The following is a 22341-nucleotide window of genomic DNA, read 5'->3' as shown; positions in this document are numbered from 1 at the left end:
CAAGGGCTGCAGCAGAGGCACTGTCTGTGTTAGATGTCAGTCAGACATCTCCTGCTGCAGCTCCATCACGTCCCCCAACGGCGCTGTATACTCCCGCGCCCTGGTTGCCGGGTACTTACAGCGGCTCCGGTTTTCTTCCTGTTAGTCACACACACGACCGCTGTTCTCCTGGATCACGTGGCCACACTCAGGGAGGAGGTAAGTGGTTCTCCCAGCGGGACCCACTGTAAATCGCGATCCCACGCGGCCAGGGACACTGTGGTAGTACAGGGACCCCACTAGACCACCAGGACAAGGGCACAGGTCGGTTTTCTCTCATAAACCGTTTACATAAGCCCACAGTACCCAGTGGTGAAGTCCAGCAAGGGGATAAGGCTTTGACCTGTAGCCCCTCCCCCAGGGCGCCATTTAGAGTAAATGTTCCCACCCTGGAGCTGCATATCTCTCTCTCCCTCACGCCCTGTCAGCGTTTGGGCGCCATTAGGACAAGCTGAGCTGATCCTGGTACTGTTTGGGTAAATCCTCCTCTGTAAAGCCGCCTGCATGTCAGCACTGTGCATTTTACAGGATACTTAAGTATCCTATATGTCTGCTGACAGTGTTAGTTAAGAAAGAGTGCATTTAGTCAGGGTTATATAGTACAAGTACCCTGTGATATACATCCAGTCTTTACTGAGCATTGTTATATCTATTGAGTGTATAGCTATATATAGTACTTCTCTGTATTGCTAGTCCAGTCTTAGTGCATGTCATAATTTCTGCACTGTACATTGTGACTATGTGTGTGTGTGTGTGTGTGTGTGTGTGTGTGTGTGTGTGTGTGTGTGTGTGTGTGTGTGCATATAGCTGATGTGTGACCTCCATTTTGTATATTTCACTGAGATTGCTATCCCTATATTCTATAACCTGGGGGGCTAAGTGCGTCAGGTTTATCATTTAATATAGGGTAGTTCACAGAATATACTCCGTGTGTATTTTTCTCTCTGAATTTTAGTCAAGCCATATACCTCTTGAATTCCCTGTTTGTGCTGATACACTGCACAGGGGTTCTGGTCGGGTATTGTGCTGGTGATATTGTACTATGTTGCCTTGCATTGAGCTTTCGGATATGTCTGCTACAAAGGGCAATGGTGCTGATCCCACAGTGCGTGGTGGTGACGCTGCAGACATATTTGAGGAAAACATAGCAGCTGAGGGTTCAGGTTCTGGGGGATCTTTACCCCCAAGTGGGACTATAGCAACGGGGATTCAAAATGACCCACCTTGGTCTACCTTCTCCACGCTATTGAATACGCTGGTAACTAGACTAACGCTCCCTATGGGACCTCCTGTGCCGGTGCAACCGCTTATGGTCCCCTTGGTTAACCCGCTATGGGTAGATCAACTGTCCGCACAGTTACAGCAATTGAATCAATCACTGACTACTCAGAAGTCTAACCCTCGCCCGCCTAAGACCAAGGGGTCCTCTAAGCGGGCCATTACTTCCTCACAATCCACCAACGTCCCAGACACCTCGTCTGATGAGGATGGCGTTTATACTGATCCCACAGTTTCTGATCCGGAAGCTTCTGATGGGGAATCTGTTTCACAGGGGGATGTCCCTGACTTGTTGGAGGCTCTCAGGATCATTCTTCAAATTACTGATGACCCGGATCCTGATGCCGCCCCTAAGAAACTGGACAGGTTTAAACGTCAGAAAGTGGTTAAACAAGTTTTACCTCATTCTGACCATTTAGTATATGTTGGGAGTCCTGGGAAAATCCAGGAAAGAAATTCACGCCTCATAAGATGCTGGCTCGCTACCCCATCGCAGCGGAGCTAAGTAAAAATTGGGAAACAACCCCGCCAGTGGAGTCGCAGGTGGCGCGGCTGGTGGTATCAACAGCTCTGCCTGTAACTACTGTCACGTCTCTGAAAGAATCGACGGATAAGCGTATGGAGGTCTGTTTAAAGGCAATTTACACCCTAACTGGTGCTGCGCATAGGCCCACCATTGCAGCGACATGGGCTGCAGAGGCTGTGGAAGCATGGGTTCAGGAGCTGGAGGCGGAGTTGCCTTCCAACGCTTCTGATCATGCTAGACAATGTCTGTCATATATTGTCACAGCGTCTCATTATATTAAGGAGGCGGCTTCTGATGCTGGTATTCTGGCGGCCATGGCTTCTACGTCCATTTTGGCTCGCCGGATTCTCTGGTTATGGTCCTGGCCTGTGGCTCTGGACACTAAGAAAACCCTGGAGGTACTCCCTTTTAAGGGAGACATTCTTTTCGGTGAAGACCTCAACAAGATAGTGGCTGACTTAGCTTCTGCTAAAACAGCACGTCTACCTATTACTGCTCCTTCGGCGCCGAAGGGTAAGAGTACTCCTTTTCGTCCTTCAGGGAAAGCAAAAATCAGGCGTACCCGAAACAGGTTCGCACTTCCAAACCCAAACGGGCCTGGGCTTCCTATCAGCCTGCTTCCAAAACTGACAAGCCTGCTGCATGACGGGGCGAGCCTCCATCTGGGGGATCGCAGGGTGGAGGGCTGACTTCTAGGGTTTACCCAGGAATGGTTGAAGACCACTTCCGATGCCTGGATACGGGAAGTCGTCACTCGAGGTTACGCCGTATCCTTCAAGCATCGTCCCCCTCATCGATTTTGCCTGACAGACGTCCCTTCAGATCCAGTGAAGGCAAAGACTCTTCATTCAGTGATACAGTCCCTCATGTACACAGGAGTGGTAGTACAGGTGCCTCTGGCTCAGAGAGGCAAGGGGTACTATTCACCACTATTCCTAGTCCCGAAACCGAACGGCCCATTCTCAAGTTCTTGAACAAATTTGTGAGGGTCTCCAAGTTTCGTATGGAAACTCTTCACTCTATTGTTCTGGCCTTGGAACCTAGGGGTTATATGGTCTCCCTGGACATACAGGATGCTTACCTGCATATTCCCATTGTAATGTCGCATCAGGAGTACCTGAGGTTTGTGGTTGGCAACCTCCATTTCCAATTTCGGGCGTTACCTTTCAGTTTGACCACGGCTCCACGAGTCTTCACCAAGTTCATGGCGGTAATGACGGCTGTACTCTGCCGTCAAGGGGTCAGGATCCTACCGTAACTTGTTGATCCTGGCGAATTCCCCAGAAATTCTCCTATGCCATCTGGATCTGACTATCCGGTTTCTGCAAGCCCATGGGTGGCTCATCAACTGGAAGAAATCTTCCCTAGTCCCTGCTCAGAGCATGGTGCACCTGGGGGCGTTGTTGGACACTCGCAACCAGCGGTTGTTCTTGTCTCAGAAGAAGGTCCTGAAGCTTCAGGACAGGATTCGATGCTTCCTATCTCGTCCATTCGGGGATGCAAGTGCTAGGTCTCATGGTGTCTGCTTTCGACATGGTGGAGTACGCTCAGTTCCATTCCCGCCCTCTGCAGAAGCTGATTCTTGCCAAGTGGGACGGCCTGCCTCCCCGTATCAGGTCTCAAATTATCTCCTTGTCTCCGGAGGTCCGTCTGTCACTGAGCTGGTGGCTGCAGGACCAACGATTGAGCGGGGGTCGTCCCTTCTGGATCTCCAACTGGGTCCCTCTGACGACGGATGCCAGTCTGTGAGGTTGGGGCGCGGTGTTGGAGCAACACTCCCTTCAGGGCCGGTGGACCAAGGAGGAGTCTCTCCTACCTATAAACATTCTGGATCTGCGGGCGGTGTTCAATGCACTGAACCTGGCCCAGCATTTGATACAGAACAGACCTGTTCAAGTACAGTCGGACAACGCCACCACGGCGGCGTACATAAATCATCAAGGCGGCACTCGAAGCCGCATGGCAATGAGGGAAGTATCAAGGATTCTTCGGTGGGCGGAACGCCATCTGCCAGCTGTATCGGCAGTATTCATTCCGGGGGTCCTAAACTGGGAAGCGGACTTCCTCAGTCGTCAGGACGTACACGCAGGAGAGTGGTGCCTCCACCCAGAAGTATTTCAACTGCTTGTGGACAAGTGGGTCCTTCCAGATGTGGACCTGATGGCGTCTCGACACAATCACAAGGTTCCGGTCTTCGGAGCAAGGACAAGGGATCCTCAAGCAGCGTTCGTGGATGCACTGGCAATTACATGGAACTTTCAGCTGCCATAAGTGTTCCCTCCGGTGTCACTCTTGCCCAGAGTAATAAGGAAGTTCAACAAGGAGGAATTCTACTTTTGATCGCTCTCGTGTGGCCCAGATGGCATTGGTACTCAGACCTTCAGGGTCTCTCGATAGAGCGTCCCCTTCTACTTCCGCAACGCCTAGATCTCCTCGTTCAGGGCCCATGTGTTTATCAGGATTTAGCCCGGTTGGCTTTGACGGCGTGGCTCTTAAAGCTTCCGTCCTGAGGGCCAAAGAATTTTCTGAGGCGGTCATTCAAACCATGTTGAAGGCCCGGAAACCGGCTTCTGCTCGGATTTATCATAGGGTCTGGAATTCTTACTTTGCTTGGTGCGCATCTAACAATCATGACGTTTACAAGTTTAGTACGGCCAAACTTTTGGCCTTTCTGCAACAGGGCCTAGACTTGGGCCTTCGTCTGGCCTCCATCAAGGTTCATATTTCTGCCTTGTCTGTTTGGTTCTAGAGAAAAATTGCAACTTTACCTGATGTGCATACATTCACTCAGGGTGTGTTGCGGATTCAACCTCCTTATGTCCCGCCTGTGGCGCCTTGGGACTTGTCGGTGGTTCTGGATGCATTGCAAGGGTCTCCGTTTGAGCCTCTTGAGTCTGCAGACCTTCAAGTGGCTTTCTCTTAAGGTATTGTTTCTTTTGGCTATTGCCTCTGCTAGACGGGTGTCGAATTTGGGTGCCTTGTCTTATAGGTCCCCATATCTGATTTTTCACCGTGACCGGGCGGTTCTTAGAACACGTTCCGGCTACCTACCTAAGGCGGTGTCTTCTTTCCACCTTAACCAGGAGATCGTGGTTCCGGCCTTTGCCTCTCCTGACTTGACTTCCAAAGAGAGGTCTTTGGATGTGGTACGGGCTCTCCGTATCTATGTGAAGAGAACTGCATCCCTTCGGAAGTCTGATTCTCTCTTTGTACTGTTTGGTTTTCACAAACGTGGCTGGCCTGCTCACAAGCAGACCCTGGCCAGATGGATTAGAATGGTGAATGCGCATGCTTATGTAGTGTTCACTCGAGGATTTTTTTAGGGCAGGGTGCTGAGCAGTGAAGAGGGCACATTTTTATTTTGAAGGGCACATTTTTGATGTGACGCTTTGCGCACAAAGTATAGCGCATATGTTTATAGTTTTGTACATACATTTTGCCCTCAGTAAATCATATACCCATGCATACATATAAGACACCTAACATCTGTACTGAGAAACATACTGTATATGTCCAGTCTCCAATGTGTCATAAAACAGAAAAGTTAAACAATGGGTTAAAATATATAGGAAAAAAATGTGTGTTCTACTAGGGAAATACTGTAAGCAGTACATGCTCACTGCTTACCCTGTTCTTTCCCTTTTTATCAGAGTGCCGTGTTATTTACAGTGCCTCCTCTGCCATCCAGTTGGCTAAAGGATAGAAATTGTGTTCCAATTTTAGAGGTAGGCAAGGAGTAGACAACATTGTAACATGCACTCTGACTGTTGCATTCTGTATACAAGGGGGCGATTTATGGTCCTGCAGGGTGCATTGAAAAAGGGCAGGGTGCTTTTTCACATTTCAAAAATGGGCATGGTGCAGCACCCTGCTGAAACAGCCTAGAAGGAACACTACTTATGTACAGGCTGGCCTTCTAGCTCCTGCTACCATCAAGGCCCATTCTACTCGGTCTGTTGGACCTTGGGCGGCCTGCCGTGGTGCGACCCTTGAACAATTGTGCAAGGCAGCTACGTGGTCCTCAGTGAACACGTTCATAAGGTTCTATGCCTTCGATACTTCCGCCTCCCAGGATGCTTCCTTTGGACGCCGGGTTCTTATGCCCGCTACAGTGCATCCCCGATTTCTCTGACGTCCTAGTGGATGCTGGGAACTCCGTAGGGACCATGGGGAATAGCGGGCTCCGAAGGAGGCTGGGCACTCTAGAAAGATCTTAGACTACCTGGTGTGCACTGGCTCCTCCCACTATGACCCTCCTCCAAGCCTCAGTTAGATTTCGTGCCCGGCCGAGGTTGGATGCACACTAGGGGCTCTCCTGAGCTCTTAGAAAGAAATAGACTTAGGTTTTTTTATTTTCAGTGAGACCTGCTGGCAACAGGCTCACTGCAGTGAGGGACTAAGGGGAGAAGAAGCGAACTCGCCTGCTTGCAGCCGGATTGGGCTTCTTAGGCTACTGGACACCATTAGCTCCAGAGGGATCGACCGCAGGCCCAGTCCTTGGTGTTCGGTCCCGGAGCCGCGCCGCCGTCCCCCTTACAGAGCCAGAAGCAAGAAGATGGTCCGGAAAATCGGCGGCATGAAGACTCAGTCTTCACCAAGGTAGCGCACAGCACTGCAGCTGTGCGCCATTGCTCCTCTCACACACTTCACACTCCGGTCACTGAGGGTGCAGGGCGCTGGGGGGGGGGCGCCCTGAGGCAGCAATAAAAACACCTTGGCTGGCAAAAATACCTCAATATATAGCCCCAGGGGCTATATATGAGGTAAATACCCCTGCCAGATTCCATAAAAAAGCGGGAGAATAGGCAGCGGAAAAGGGGCGGAGCTATCTCCCTCAAGCACACTGGCGCCATTTTCCCTCACAGCTCCGTTGGAGGGAAGCTCCCTAGCTCTCCCCTGCAGTTTACAACACAGAAAAGGGTTAAAAAAGAGAGGGGGGGGCATTTAATTTAGGCGCAGTATACATTATATAAAAAAAGCAGCTATAGGGGACATAACTCAGTTAGTCCCTGCATTATATAGCGCTCTGGTGTGCGCTGGCATACTCTCACTCTGTCCCCCCAAAGGGCTTTTGTGGGTCCTGTCCTCGTTTAGAGCATTCCCTGTGTGTCTGCGGTGTGTCGGTACGGCTGTGTCGACATGTTGAATGAGGAGGCTTATATGGTGACGGAGCAGAGGCCGATATATGTGATGTAGCCCCCTGTGGGGCCGACACCAGAGTGGATGGATAGGTAAAAGGTATTAACCGACAGTGTCAACTCCTTACATAAAAGGATGGATGACGTAACAGCTGTGGGACAGCCGGCTTCTCAGCCCGCGCCTGCCCAGGCGTCTCAAAGGCCATCAGGGGCTCAAAAACGCCCGCTCTCTCAGATGGCAGACACAGATGTCGACACGGAGTCTGACTCCAGTGTCGACAAGGTTGAGACATATACACAATCCACTAGGAACATCCGTGACTTGATCCCGGCAATAAAAAATGTGTTACACATTTCTGACATTAACCCAAGCACCTCTATAAATGGGTTTTTAGGTTTGGGGAGAAAAAACAGGCAGTGTTTTGTTCCCCCATCAGATGAATAAATGAAGTGTGTGAAAAGCGTGGGTTCCCCCGTTTAGAAACTGGTAATTTCTAAAAAGTTACTGATGGCGTACCCTTTCCCGCCAGGAGGATAAGTTACGCTGGGAGATATCCCCTAGGGTGGATAAGGCGCTCACACGGTTGTCAAAAAAGGTGGCACTGCCGTTTTAGGAACAGCCACTTTGAAGATACCTGTTGATAAAAGACAGGAGGATATCCTGAAGTCTGTATTTACACACTCAGGTACTAGACGGAGACCTGCAGATCGTGCTGCTGCAGCGTGGTCGGTGACCCTGTCAAACATGAGAACATATTAAAGACGTCGTCTTATATATGAGGGATGCACAGAGGGATATTTTGCCGGCTGGCATCCAAAATGAATGTAATGTCCATTCTGTCAGGAGGGTATTAGAGACCTGTCACGGGACAGTTGATGCTGACTTTAAAAAGATTCTGCCTTATAAGGGTGAGGAATTATTTGGGGATGGTCTCTGGGACCTCGTATCCACAGCCACAGCTGGGAAGAAATATTTTTACCTCGGGTTTCCTCACAGACTAAGAAAGCACTGTATCAGGTACAGTCCTTTCGGCTTCAGAAAAGCAAGCGGGTCAAAGGCGTTTTCCTTCTGTACAGAGACAAGGGAAGAGGGAAAAAGCTGCACCAGTCAGCCTGCTCCCAGATTCAAAATTCTTCTCTCGCTTCCTCTGAGCCCACAGCATGACGCGGGGGCTCCACAGGTGTAGCCAGGTACGGTGGGGGGCCGTCTAAAAAATTTCAGAGATAAGTGGGCTCGCTCACAGGTGGATCCCTGTTTCTTTCAAGAAGTATGTCAGGGGTACAAGCTGGAATTCGAGATATCTCCCCCCAGCCGTTTCCTAGATTATGGCTTGCCGACAACTCCCTCAGGCAGGGAGGCTGTACTAAAGGCAATTAATAAGCAGTATTCCCAACAGGTAATACTCAAGTGCCCCTACTTCAACAAGGACGGGGTTACTATTTTACACGGGTTGGGGTACCGAAACCGCATGGTTCGGTGTGACCCATTTATATTAAAATCCTTGAACACATACATAAAAAAATTCAAGTTCAAGATGGAATCGCTCGGGGCGGTTATTGCAAGCCTGGACGAGGGGGATTACATGGTATCCCAGGACATCAAGGATGCTTACCTGCATGTCCCCATTTACCATCCTCGCCAGAAGTACCTCAGATTTGTGGTACAGGATTACCATTACCAAGTCCAGACAGGACTGTACAAGGCACCGAGGGTGTTTACCGGGGTAATGGCCGAAATGATGATACTCCTTCGAAAAAAGGGAGTTTTTAATTATCCCGTACTTGGACAATCTCCTTATAAGGGCGAGGTCCAAGGAGCAGTTGCTAGTCGGGGTAGCACTATTTTGGAAAGTGCTACAACAGCAGAGTTGGATTCTAAACAGTCCAAAGTCACAGCTGGTTCCTATGACACGTCTACTGTTCCTGGGGATGGTTCTGGACACAGACCAGAAATAAGTGTTTCTCCGGGAGGAGAAAGCCAAGGAGCTGTCATCTCTAGTCAGAGACCTCCTGAAGCCAAAACAGGTATCGGTGCATCATTGCACGCGAATCCTGGGAATAAGGGTAGCTTCCTACGAAGCAATCCCATTCGGCAGGTTCCATGCAAGAATTTTTCAGTGGGACCTGTTGGACAAGTGGTCCGGATCGCATCTTCAAATGCATCGGCTGATAACCCTGTCTCCAAGGACCAGGGTATCTCTAAAATGGTGGCTGCAGAGTGCCCATCTTAAGGAGGGCCGCAGGTTCGACATACTGGACTAGGTCCTAGTGACCATGGAGGCCAGCCTTTGAGGCTGGGGGCAGTAACACAGGGAAGAAAATTCCAAGGACTTTGGTCAAGTCAGGTGACTTCTCTACACAGGCAAGACCTCTGCTTCAAAACCAGCCGGTACTGATCCAATCAGACAACATCACGGCGGTCGCCCATGTAAACCAACAGGGCGACACAAGAAGCAGGATGGCGATGGCAAAAGCCACAAGGATTCTCCGATGGGCGGAAAATCATGTGTTAGCACTGTCAACAGTGTTCATTCCCGGAGTGGACAACTGGGAAGCTGATCTTCTCAGCAGACACGACCTCCACCCGGGAGAGTGGGGACTTCATCCAGAAGTCTTCCAAAGGATTGTACACCTTTGGGAAAGGCCACAGGTGGACATGATGGCGTCCCGCCTCAACAAAAAGCTATAAAAGATATTGCGCCAGGTCAAGGGACCCTCAGGCGATAGTTGTGGACGCTCTGGTAACACCGTGGGTGTACCAGTCGTTTTATGTGTTCCCTCCTCTGCCCCTCATACCAAAGGTATTGAGAATAATAAGAAGAAGGCGAGGAGTAAGAACGATACTCGTGGTTCCGGATTGGCCAAGAAGAGCTTGGTACCCAGAACTTCAAAAAATTATATCAGAGGACCCATGGCCTCTGCCGCTCAGACAGGACCTGCGGCAGCAGGGGCCCTGTCTGTTCCAAAACTTACCGCGGCTGCGTTTGACGGCATGGCGGTTGAACGCCGGATCCTGAAGGAAAAGGGCATTCCGGAGGAAGTCATTCCTACGCTTATTAAAGCTAGGAAAGAGGTTACAGCAAATCATTATCACCGCATATGGCGGAAGTATGTTGCATGGTGTGAGGCCGAAAAGGCCCCAACAGAGGAATTTCAACTAGGTCGATTTCTGCATTTCCTGCAAGCAGGAGTGAATATGGGCCTAAAACTGGGCTCCATTAAGGTACAGATCTCGGCTCTGTCGATTTTTCTTTCAAAAAGAACTAGCTTCAGTACCTGAAGTTCAGACTTTTGTAAAGGGAGTGCTGCATATTCAGCCCCCGTTTGTGCCCCCTGTGGCACCTTGGGATCTCAACGTGGTGTTGAGTTTCTTAAAATCACATTGGTTTGAACCACTAAAAACCGTGGATCTGAAATATCTCACGTGGAAGGTGGTCATTGGCGGCTTTGTCCTGTAAAAGCCCTTATCTGATTTTCCATATGGATAGGGCAGAATTGAGGACTCGTCCCCAGTTTCTCCCTAAGGTGGTGTCAGCGTTTCACCTGAACCAGCCTATTGTGGTGCCTGCGGCTACTAGGGACTTGGAGGGCTCCAAGTTGTTAGACGTGGTCAGGGCCCTGAAAATATGTTTCCAGGACGGCTGGAGTCAGAAAATCTGACTCGCTGTTTATCCTATATGCACCCAACAAGCTGGGTGCTCCTGCTTCTACGCAGACTATTGCTCGTTGGATTTGTAGTACAATTCAGCTTGCACATTCTGTGGCAGGCCTGCCACAGCCAAAATCTGTCAATGCCCATTCCACAAGGAAGGTGGGCTCATCTTGGGCGGCTGCCCGAGGGGTCTCGGCTTTACAACTTTGCCGAGCTGCTACTTGGTCAGGGGCAAACACGTTTACAAAATTCTATAAATTTGATACCCTGGCTGAGGAGGACCTGGAGTTCTCTCATTCGGTGTTGCAGAGTGATCCGCACTCTCCCGCCCGTTTGGGAGCTTTGGTATAATCCCCATGGTCCTTACGGAGTTCCCAGCATCCACTAGGACGTCAGAGAAAATAAGAATTTACTCACCGGTAATTCTATTTCTCGTAGTCCGTAGTGGATGCTGGGCGCCCGTCCCAAGTGCGGTGTATCTGCAATACTTGTACGTAGTTATTGTTAACTAAATCGGGTTATTGTTGAGCCATCTGTTGAGAGGCTTGGTTGTTTCATACTGTTAACTGGGTTTCATATCACGAGTTATACGGTGTGATTGGTGTGGCTGGTATGAGTCTTACCCGGGATTCAAAATCCTTCCTTATTGTGTACGCTCGTCCGGGCACGGTGTCCTAACTGAGGCTTGGAGGAGGGTCATAGTGGGAGGAGCCAGTGCACACCAGGTAGTCTAAGATCTTTCTAGAGTGCCCAGCCTCCTTCGGAGCCCGCTATTCCCCATGGTCCTTACGGAGTTCCCAGCATCCACTACGGACTACGAGAAATAGAATTACCGGTGAGTAAATTCTTATTGTTATTCCCTGTGGAGCCCAGTGTACCCCGCAGCAGAAAACGAGATTTATGGTAAGAACTTACCGTTGTTAAATCTTTCTGCGAGGTACACAGGGCGCCCACCCTGACGCACTTAGCTTCTTTGGGTTGGTATGGCATTAGCCGCTGACACCTTCTCCTGTCGTGAGAATGTGGTGTATGTGGCTACTAACCGTTGTCGAATCTTACCTGCTACTGCATTGGACTGGTTAACAAAAACTGAGCTCCTGTGCACGGATGCGTGGTTATAGAGGAGGCAGCGCTGTGCATTCTGAGAACATTCAAAGCTTTTAGCCTGTTGGTGCCTCGGATCAAGATCCTACTCTACACCCCGATGTTATTCCCTGTGGAGCCCAGTGTACCTCGCAGAAAGAGATTTAACAACTGTAAGTTCTTACTATAAATCTCGTTATTTATAAATAAGTGGACTTTAAAATCCCCCAATCTTACCCCCTCCCTATCCTCAGCACTGCCCCATTATTGTCTGCCTCTAACCCACTACATGTACCCAGTACTGCCCAAGTTGTGATCTATCCCTATCACCAGTACTGCCCCAGTAGCTACCTGTACATACCACCGTCCTACCCCCAGCATTACCCTAGTACTGCCTACCCTTAACCCCTTTCTTGCTCCAACCGCTGTCTGCCCTTACCCCATCCCTACTTCTATTACTGTCTGCCTTTAAGACCCTTTACACTCTCTCTGCCACGAACTCCCTCTACACCAGGCATGTCAAACTCAAAAAATCCCAACTGGGCTGAATTATCAAGGTCCAAGTCTTGTGTGGGCTGCAATAAAGAGAGAGTTATTTATTTATGTGTATATCTATCTCCTATCTATCTATCTAATCGAGTATCCCTTATCCAAAATGCTTGGGACCAAAAGCATTTTGGATAACTGATTGATTATTCCTTATTTCAGAATATTTTAATTTGTTTGCCCCCAGTATAGTGCCCCTGCCACCCTCACCCATTCACCTACCCCCTGCTATCAGCAATCAGGGTCATGTACGGTCGCTGAAGTTTCCAGGGACACCGGTGGGTTGCCAGGAGCGGGGCCGGGCAGTATACGTCCGGGCAGGTCAGCAGAGCTGCACCATGCTACAGGTGAGAAGCCGGGCGGGAGGTGATGGAGTCACTCCCCCACTCGCAGCTCTCATATGCCTTGATGTGTGTGCTGGGGGCCGTGCTACTGGACAGTGTCGGGAGTCTCCTCCTTAGCCTGCTGCCCCACTCCCCTCCTTTCTCTCCACTGCTGCCTGGAGCCTGTTCCTGCAAGCGGTGCTGCTGCGACTGCTGGGGCTGCTTAGCCAGCCCCTGGTCATCCTACTGAGCCCGGACAAGGTGGGCTACATGTCTGAGCCAGCCGGACACTGCTAACCTGGTCAGCATTCTGGCCCAGTTCGCTGTCATCGGGACACATAAGGACCCCTGGCAAGGGACCGCAACAGGATGCGGTAGGGGCTGCATGCGGGCAGCGAGTTTGACACCCCTGCTCTACAGGCTCCCTGCCACAACCCCCACATGGTGCCTGCCCCAGAACTGTCCATGAAGCATAAATTGTGATAGGACCCAGAAACAGTGGCGTAGGATCCCAATTTTTTAAAGTGAGGGGTCCCTGGGACCCCACATATTATTTTGCTCAGCGCAATCACTGTATATATAGTTTATTTACTATCCATTTGCCACTGATACACACTGTCCTTTTTTGAAATAGCACATATACAGGGTTACATGTTTTCTGCACTTTGGGCCTAATTCAGACTGGATCGTTGCAGCAGGGCGGACTAGCCCTGTGCTGGGCGTCCCCTCGCATGTCAGAGTAAATGATCATAGATGTCTACGGTCAGATCTGAATTACCTCCTTTGTCCTAATCCCATGACAAGCAAGAAATTATTAATCCAGCACACAAAGGAAATATGTTAAATCTGCTTTCAAGTGAATTTCTCTAAAAGTACAGAAATGGGCTAAATGATGTGGTTCATGTCATTTGAGGTGTTGTATTGATGAGGAAAGTGCTTTTTTCCCTAGCAGATGGGAGTGGAAAGTGTTTCCCCCCAATCATTTTCTAAAGAAGTATAAAATTACGGGTGTAGTACGGCTGACCGGCGGTCAGGAGACCGGCGGTCAGCTTACCGACGCCGGGATCCCGGCAGGGAGGGGCGAGTGCAGCATGCCCCTTGCGGGCTTGCTGCGCTCGCCGCGGGTTCTATTCCCACTCTATGGGTGTCGTGGACACCCACGAGTGGAAATAGTCCCTGTTGGTCGGCATGCCGACCATCGGGATAGTGAGCCGTCGGGATGGTGAAGGAGGTCATGTGACTGTCGGTCAGCTGACCGCCGGTCACATGAATACCACCCTAAAATGACATTTACATTGTTCTATGCCACAAAATACTGGAAAGGCTTTAATTTGTTTAAAAATAAATTGCTGGATGTCCGTTTTTATTCTACCATTATTAAAATATGTAAAAAGCTACCATTTGACAATGTTTAAGAACATACAAGACTTTATTTCCACTAACGGCTGTCTAATATTGTTCTGCTGTCTTATTTGCCATTATTTGGGGGGTTCACTGTGATTTTCCCATTTTTTTTCCATGCACTTCTCCCAGGTTACACATTGTAGAATTGACTTGCTGTATTGCCTCAGAATTGCTGATTACAATTGAATCAGAATCATAGGATTCCTGAAAAGTAGTTGCAATATGTGTGATTTTTAAGGTGGGAATTTGCGCTTCCAAACTCCTGCAGAATTGAATCAGCTCTGTATGGCGGTGTTTGAAATGTTGATACCAGTTTGTTTAGCCAAAATGTTCTGAGAACGATCTATAAACTTTTTTATTTGTTACACCATCATATCCTCTGTATGTCAAAGAAATCAAAATGAAAAAAAACAAAAAAAACAATGAAGGATTGTTTATTGAAAACAGACCTATCATCTTCAGATAAGCATACATATTATAATTATACTATATTTTTATACCTTGGTTTTGTTTGTTATTCTCTATACAGTGATCGCGTTGAGTGAAAAAAATTGTGGGTCCCAGGGACCCCTCACTTTTAAAAATTGGGGTTCTACTCCACTGTTTCTGGGTCCTATCACATATTATGGGGAATGAGGGCAGCCAGCAGTTGGGGCAATGCTGGGGACAGGTAGCATTTGGGATAAAAACTGTTAAGGGCATTTGGGGGTAGGAAGAGGGGAAGGGTAGCTAGCCCCCAGTACTGCCCCAGTTGCAATTGGCAGGCAGTGCTGGGGTTAGGGAGGGGGTACAGGTAGATAGCAGCTACTGGATTTAAAAGTGGGCACCATAAAAGGGGAAGAGGTGGGGTTCTCTTGTGCGTGTGCTCCTCAAATAGCGGGTGTGTCCTCACAAGAGGCGGTAGGAGGTAAGGTCTGCTAGGTGATGGCGAGTGTATGTGGGGTGATGTTTTGGGCAGTAGTGCAAGTAGAGAACACGCCACTTGTTTCTCGTCACTCAAGGAGTATTTCTGTCCTTTCTATTTCATATACACCTTACCTACATGGTGTTTTCACTGCAACTGGGAACCTCTGGAAAAAATGGATCCTCTCTGGGCAGACAGTGCTTTCAGTTTGTATACATTATATTCATGTAGGAGATCACCTGGATAGAAGATTCATGTTTGTGTAAGAATATAACCAATGTAATCATCAAACAAAGGTTCACCCCTGTGTCACTTCCTGCCCCCTGAATCCACTCCAACCTCTTGTGTCTCTTAGCCCCCTGCCTTTCCAGCCTTCTGCCGCTTGGGTCAAGGTAGCATCCAGGTCCTTTCCATAATCCAGGATGTCAATCTAGCCTCCTGTCATTCCAGAACTCCCTGCCCTGTGTCCCTCAGCCTCCCTGTGCCTTTCGGCGTCCCCCCTCTGTGCCTCTTGGCCTCCCCCCCCTCTGTGCCTCTTGGCCTCCCCCTGTCATCACACACCGGCTCACCAACACCAGGTCCACTTCATGGTTGTGATGGACCAGCTCAGGACGCGGAAAGTAAACACGGCGTATTCTTTCATTTGAGGGCATTGAGACATAATACTGTACATTTCAATACAAGCTGGAGAAGTGGGATGCTTGTTTAGAGCATGCAGTCATCTTATTTGTAGCTCCTATTTTATTTGAAATTAGGTCATGTATACTTTCAAATTTTAGTAACTTATAAAGGGTTAGGTATGGATGACCGGCGGACGGGATGCTGGCTGTCAATATCCTGACAGCGGCATCCTGCGCTCCAGAATGTCGGCTGCGGGGCGAGTGTTAAGAGTCCCCTTGCGGGCTCGTTGGCTCGCCACAGGATCTATTCCCACTCTATGGGGGTCGTGGACACCCTCGAGTGGGAATAGCCCTGTTGCGCCGGGATTCCGGGGTCTGTATCCTGACCAGCGGGATCCCGAGAGCCGGTGAATTAAACGCATCCCTTTATAAAAATGTCTGTTTACAGCAACCTTTTTCCATGCTTCCACACAGTCCGCTCTATTCATGAATAGATTTAATAGAGTTGATTTTAATTAGCCGGCGACAGCACCTCGTCTTGTCCTCCACGCAGCCTGATCGGAATCGTGTACATTGTTTTTTTTATCGCAAATCTGGAGCTGCCATACCAATATATGTGTAACCTGGTCTATTTAAAGACAGGTTGCTAAAGTCTGCCACTAGATGGGGCACATTTCTTAAGAATATTCTACCACTCTTACAGATTTATGTATCAAGAGTTTGGTTGTAAAACTCATAATTTCGGGTCATGTTTCTCCCTGATATTTAAAAGGGTATCCGGATGATCGTTCAACCCCATATGGTCGACGTGGACAAAAAGATGACAGCCGAATTGGCTGATTTTAAATTGGTTTAAAAAAATAAAAATCTGTTGGTTTTTTTGTATGCTGTGACTACAAGCAGGGCCCCGTGACGTCTTAAAAATAAAAAAAGGCTGTTTATACTAAAAAAAAAAAAGTGTGTGTGTTTCTCTGAAAAGTGCTTTTGCACTCTCCAAATTGTATTACTATTCAGATTTATATGCAATGAGTTGGTCTAATGGTTAACGTGGGTTGGTATCTGGAGACCTGCTGCTCTCGCCACAGGTTCTATTCCCACACTCTAGGTGTCGTGGGAATAGTCCCTGTTAGTCGACATGCCGACTGTCGGGCTGGCCAGAGATCGGGATTCCGGCGTTGATATAGTGACCAGTTGAATCCTGACTGCCAGTCACATGACTGCATCCCCTTAACATTAACTTGTTCTTATTTTCAGTTTCATCTATATCTGAGTGTACTTGGTATGTTTTATTCTATCTACATACAGTATAGTCAAACAGCAAAGCGAAAGGAGGTGTTGGGGCATATTCAGATATAATATGAACGATGAGCAGTAAAAATGTTGGCTTTATTGAAAGGTGTAAAATAACTTGTATCTAAGCCCAATAACTTTGGATTGTTATGGTGAGATGTACTACGGATTGATTCTGCAATACAGTACATTCTGCCCCTTTCCGCGTCTATACTAATGCAAAGGACAGCTCTCCGATAAGAGCTGTCCTTGGCGATCACCGCACTTCCGGGTTTCAGCCCCAGGAAATGCGACGGCCACAAGGGGTGCTGGAAGGGATCCGATTGGATCGCTCTCGGGCAGAATGTGAAAATAAGACTATAGGGTAAAGCCAGCAAAAGCTGGTGTTACCCACCGCATCAAAGCCTGGGATTGGGGGGTTTAGTACACATGGGAAATGCTGCCAAAGTCAGAAAACTGTAGTTTTTCATGATTTTGGCCACATCCGGCCCTATATGTTAGAAAGCATTAAAACATAGTTGATAAGTCCGGTTAGGTTTCTAATACATAGCAATGTTTCATAGTACAGGTCGGGTATTCGTTATCCGAAATATTCAGAAAACCGGTATATTTCGGCCCTGTAGTGACGTCATGATGAGGCCGGCGTCATGACGTCACTGAGTCCGCGGCAAATCAGAGGTGGGGGTGTGGCTTTGCAGCCATTCCCTCACCGTCGCTACTCCCAGGACGTGACACAGAATCCTGCCAACACCCCAGGACCCCTCCAGATAACAGGTATTATTTTATCCGGAAAAGTCCTATATCCTGAATACTACTGGTCCCGAGCATTCCAGATATGGGATACTTGACCTGTATTAATATAATAAGCAAGATTACATATTTTTATTTTTTTAATTAAAACATTCATGCCAAAAAAAATTGGTTTGAAAAAAATGGTTTAAACAAATGAAATAAACTGTTTATCTGGGTTTGTTTTTGGTTTTTTATTATTATAGCGAAAAACCTGTCCTGTTTTCCAACCCTGCCGTGAGGGTACACGTTTCCATTTGGCTTTTACAGTTTAACATACAAAATGACACCAAAAAATAAAAAACCGTCGACCATTTCCATGTTGACCTTTTGTACCTGTTGACCTTCTCAGGTGTCTACCTTTTACATGTCAATCTTTTGATGGTCGACCATGTGCATGTTGACTATATGGTGTTGACCTAATGGTACACACTCAATTTAAAAGGACATTGCTGCTACTAGCCATGTCTTGCTAGGTGAAGCATTGCCCTTTTAAATATAAGACAGAAATATGACCCGAAATTACAGGTTTAATACATACATTATATATTCTCTAATATATATTGTCTCTTAAAGGCAGTAATATGAAAAGTCTGATCTATATAATCTAAGTGGTAATAAAGATTGTCACTAGCTTGTGCGTCATGCTTGACTTAATACGCCACTGTATTTGCTACATATTAGTTAAGCATAGCAGTATGAACGTACGCAGCCCACTTAATCAGTCCCCCACTATAGATCCTCTAAATGCCATCAATGTAATCTTGCCAATTTAGACCTGCCGCAGTACACCCTATATACCCTCACATAATGCAAACTAGCACCCTTTCAAACCCACATATGCACACTTTGCCCTGAATACATTAGCTCACTAAAGTGCTGCTGCTTCTCTTCCTATTAGTATTTTTCTCTATCGTCCTAGTGGATGCTGGGGTTCCTGAAAGGACCATGGGGAATAGCGGCTCCGCAGGAGACAGGGCACAAAAAGTAAAGCTTTTCCGATCAGGTGGTGTGCACTGGCTCCTCCCCCTATGACCCTCCTCCAGACTCCAGTTAGATTTTTGTGCCCGGCCGAGAAGGGTGCAATCTAGGTGGCTCTCCTAAAGAGCTGCTTAGAAAAAGTTTAGCTAGGTTTTTTATTTTACAGTGATTCCTGCTGGCAACAGGATCACTGCAGCGAGGGACTGAGGGGAGAAGGAATCAACTCACCTGCGTGCAGGATGGATTGGTTTCTTGGCTACTGGACATCAAGCTCCAGAGGGACGATCACAGGTACAGCCTGGATGGTCACCGGAGCCACGCCGCCGGCCCCCTTGCAGATGCTGAAATCAGAAGAGGTCCAGAATCGGCGGCTGAAGACTCCTGCAGTCTTCTAAAGGTAGCGCACAGCACTGCAGCTGTGCGCCATTTTCCTCTCAGCACACTTCACACGGCAGTCACTGAGGGTGCAGGGCGCTGGGAGGGGGGCGCCCTGGGAGGCAAAATGAGTACCTATAAAGGCTAAAAATACCTCACATATAGCCCTAGAGGCTATATGGAGATATTTAACCCCTGCCTAAATTTTCTAAATAGCGGGAGACGAGCCCGCCGGAAAAGGGGCGGGGCCTATCTCCTCAGCACACGGCGCCATTTCCTCTCACAGCTCCGCTGGTCAGGACGGCTCCCAAGTCTCTCCCCTGCACTGCACTACAGAAACAGGGTAAAACAGAGAGGGGGGGGCACATTTATGGCGATATTTTGATATAACAAAGCAGCTATAAGGGAGCACTTATTATAAGGCTATCCCTGATATATATATAGCGCTTTTGGTGTGTGCTGGCAAACTCTCCCTCTGTCTCCCCAAAGGGCTAGTGGGTCCTGTCTTCGTTAGGAGCATTCCCGGTGTGTCTGCTGTGTGTCGGTACGTGTGTGTCGACATGTATGAGGACGATATTGGTGTGGAGGCGGAGCAATTGCCAAATATGAGGATGTCACCCCCTAGGGAGTCGACACCAGAATGGATGCCTTTATTTATGGAACTACGGGATAGTGTCAACACGCTAAAGCAGTCGTTTGACGACATGAGACGGCCGGACAATCAATTAGTGCCTGTCCAGGCGACTCAAACACCGTCAGGGGCTGTGAAACGCCCTTTGCCTCAGTCGGTCGACACAGACCCAGACACAGGCGATGACTCCAGTGGTGACGGTGACGAAGCAACCGTATTTTCCAGTAGGGCCACACGTTATATGATTTTGGCAATGAAGGAGGCGTTACATTTAGCTGATACTACAGGTACCACTAAACAGGGTATTATGTGGGGTATGAAAAAACTACCTATAGTTTTTCCTGAATCAGAAGAACTAAATGACGTGTGTAATGAAGCGTGGGTTGCCCCTGATAAAAAGCTGATAATTTCAAAGAAATTATTGGCATTATACCCTTTCCCGCCAGAGGTTAGGGAGCGCTGGGAAACACCTCCTAGGGTGGACAAGGCGCTAACACGCTTATCTAAACAAGTGGCGTTACCCTCTCCTGAGACGGCCGCACTTAAAGATCCATCAGATAGGAGGATGGAAAATATCCAAAAAAGTATATACACACATGCAGGTGTTATACTACGACCAGCTGTAGCGACTGCCTGGATGGGCAGTGCGGGGGTAGTTTGGTCAGAGTCCCTGATTGAAAATATTGATACCCTGGACAGGGACAATATTTTACTGTCGTTAGAACAAATAAAGGATGCATTTCTTTATATGCGTGATGCACAGAGGGATATATGCACACTGGCATCACGGGTAAGTGCTATGTCCATTTCGGCCAGAAGAGCTTTATGGACGCGACAGTGGACAGGCGATGCGGATTCAAAACGGCATATGGAAGTTTTGCCGTATAAAGGGGAGGAGTTATTTGGAGTCGGTCTATCAGATTTGGTGGCCACGGCTACAGCCGGGAAATCCACCTTTCTACCTCAAGTCACTCCCCAACAGAAAAAGGCACCGACTTTTCAACCGCAGCCCTTTCGTTCCTTTAAAAATAAGAGAGCAAAGGGCTATTCATATCTGCCACGAGGCAAAGGTCGAGGGAAGAGACAGCAACACGCAGCTCCTTCCCAGGATCAGAAGCCCTCCCCGGCTTCTACAAAAGCCTCAGCATGACGCTGGGGCTTCTCAAGCGGACTCGGGGACGGTGGGGGGTCGTCTCAAAAATTACAGCGCGCAGTGGGCTCACTCGCAAGTAGATCCCTGGATCCTGCAGATAATATCTCAGGGATACAGGTTGGAATTAGAGACAGATCCACCTCGCCGTTTCCTGAAGTCTGCTTTACCAACGTCCCCCTCCGAAAGGGAGACGGTTTTGGAAGCCATTCACAAGCTGTACTCTCAGCAGGTGATAGTCAAGGTCCCTCTTCTGCAACAAGGGAAGGGGTATTATTCCACTCTTTTTGTGGTACCGAAGCCGGATGGCTCGGTAAGACCTATTCTAAATCTGAAGTCCTTGAACCTGTACATAAAGAAGTTCAAGTTCAAAATGGAGTCACTCAGAGCAGTGATAGCGAACCTGGAAGAGGGGGACTTTATGGTATCCTTGGACATCAAGGATGCGTATCTCCACGTTCCAATTTACCCCTCACACCAGGGGTACCTCAGGTTCGTTGTACAAAACTGTCACTATCAGTTTCAGACGCTGCCGTTCGGATTGTCCACGGCACCTCGGATCTTTACAAAGGTAATGGCCGAGATGATGATTCTTCTTCGAAGAAAAGGCGTATTAATTATCCCATACTTGGACGATCTCCTAATAAGGGCGAGGTCCAGAGAACAGCTAGAGATGGGATTAGCACTGTCTCAAGAAGTGCTAAAACAGCACGGGTGGATTCTGAATATTCCAAAATCCCAGTTAATGCCGACAACTCGTCTGCTGTTCCTAGGGATGATTCTGGACACGGTTCAGAAAAAGGTTTTTCTCCCGGAGGAAAAAGCCAAGGAGTTATCCGAGCTTGTCAGGAACCTCCTAAAACCAGGAAAGGTGTCTGTACATCAATGCACAAGAGTCCTGGGAAAAATGGTGGCTTCTTACGAAGCAATTCCATTCGGCAGATTCCACGCAAGAATTTTCCAAAGGGATCTGTTGGACAAATGGTCAGGGTCGCATCTTCAGATGCACCTGCGGATAACCCTGTCTCCAAGGACAAGGGTGTCTCTTCTGTGGTGGTTGCAGAGTGCTCATCTATTGGAGGGCCGCAGATTCGGCATACAGGATTGGATCCTGGTGACCACGGACGCCAGCCTGAGAGGCTGGGGAGCAGTCACACAAGGAAGAAACTTCCAGGGAGTATGGACGAGCCTGGAAACGTCTCTTCACATAAACATTCTGGAACTAAGAGCAATATACAATGCTCTAAGCCAGGCAGAACCTCTGCTTCAGGGAAAACCGGTGTTGATCCAGTCGGACAACATCACGGCGGGCGGCACAAGAAGCAGGAGTGCAATGGCAGAAGCTGCAAGGATTCTTCGCTGGGCAGAGAATCATGTGATAGCACTGTCAGCAGTGTTCATCCCGGGAGTGGACAACTGGGAAGCAGACTTCCTCAGCAGACACGATCTTCACCCGGGAGAGTGGGGACTTCATCCAGAAGTCTTCCACATGCTGGTAACCCGTTGGGAAAGACCAATGGTGGACATGATGGCGTCTCGCCTCAACAAAAAACTGGACAGGTATTGCGCCAGGTCAAGAGATCCGCAGGCAATAGCTGTGGACGCGCTGGTA

The 22341-nt window shown here is 48.5% G+C and overlaps 1 protein-coding gene across 2 annotated transcripts in view; it reads left to right on the top strand.

The window, feature by feature from the left end:
• Positions 1-22341, top strand: part of GTF2A2 (general transcription factor IIA subunit 2) — a 60328-nt gene that overhangs the window by 17165 nt on the left and 20822 nt on the right. The window lies entirely within an intron of this gene.

Source organism: Pseudophryne corroboree, chromosome 6 (assembly GCF_028390025.1).
Source record: "Pseudophryne corroboree isolate aPseCor3 chromosome 6, aPseCor3.hap2, whole genome shotgun sequence".
In the NCBI taxonomy this organism is placed as follows: Eukaryota; Metazoa; Chordata; class Amphibia; order Anura; family Myobatrachidae; genus Pseudophryne; species Pseudophryne corroboree.
The sequence above is the reverse complement of the archived record's forward strand: the minus strand, read 5'-3'. Positions and strand labels throughout refer to the sequence as shown.